The sequence below is a fragment of the Brachyhypopomus gauderio genome, unplaced genomic scaffold (genome assembly GCF_052324685.1).
Source record: "Brachyhypopomus gauderio isolate BG-103 unplaced genomic scaffold, BGAUD_0.2 sc554, whole genome shotgun sequence".
In the NCBI taxonomy this organism is placed as follows: Eukaryota; Metazoa; Chordata; class Actinopteri; order Gymnotiformes; family Hypopomidae; genus Brachyhypopomus; species Brachyhypopomus gauderio.
In genome coordinates, this window is record NW_027507375.1 from 1,316 (window position 1) to 2,500 (window position 1,185).

Sequence of the window (1,185 nt, forward strand, 5' to 3'; positions counted from 1 at the left end):
TACATTGCCTAAAAAGGTGCACTAAGAGCCGGCCACACACAGTAGGATGAGAGCCCTGGATGATTTAATACATCCAGAAAATCATTATTCTGTATTAAATACATAGCCTAAGAATGTGCACTAAGAGCCGGCCACACACAGTAGGCTTATAGGCCTGAATTTAATTCCTCCAGAAACATATGGTATACAGCTTTAAGGAGGAAAATAATTACTACGGTGGAGTAATGCTGCCATCTTTTGGACTTTAAACGCCGGTGCGCCCTGCACATTTGAATGCAAAATGCTGGGTCTTTTTTTTCCTCCATAAATTAGTAAAATGTTTAAAATAGTTACCCCACTTTAGGCATACTCTGAGCCCGCCACACACAGTAGGATGAGACACATGGATGATTTAATACATCCAGAAATTAGTAAAATGTTTAAAATAGTTACCCCACCTTAGGCATACTCTGAGCCCGCCACACACACTAGGATGAGACACATGGATGATTTAATACATCCAGAAATTAGTAAAATGTTTAAAATAGTTACCCCACCTTAGGCATACTCTGAGCCCGCCACACACACTAGGATGAGACACATGGATGATTTAATACATCCAGAAATTAGTAAAATGTTTAAAATAGTTACCCCACCTTAGGCATACTCTGAGCCCGCCACACACACTAGGATGAGACACATGGATGATTTAATACATCCAGAAATTAGTAAAATGTTTAAAATAGTTACCCCACCTTAGGCATACTCTGAGCCCGCCACACACACTAGGATGAGACACATGGATGATTTAATACATCCAGAAATTAGTAAAATGTTTAAAATAGTTACCCCACCTTAGGCATACTCTGAGCCCGCCACACACACTAGGATGAGACACATGGATGATTTAATACATCCACAAATTAGTAAAATGTTTAAAATAGTTACCCCACCTTAGGCATACTCTGAGCCCGCCACACACACTAGGATGAGACACATGGATGATTTAATACATCCAGAAATTAGTAAAATGTTTAAAATAGTTACCCCACCTTAGGCATACTCTGAGCCCGCCACACACACTAGGATGAGACACATGGATGATTTAATACATCCAGAAATTAGTAAAATGTTTAAAATAGTTACCCCACCTTAGGCATACTCTGAGCCCGCCACACACACTAGGATGAGACACATGGATGATTT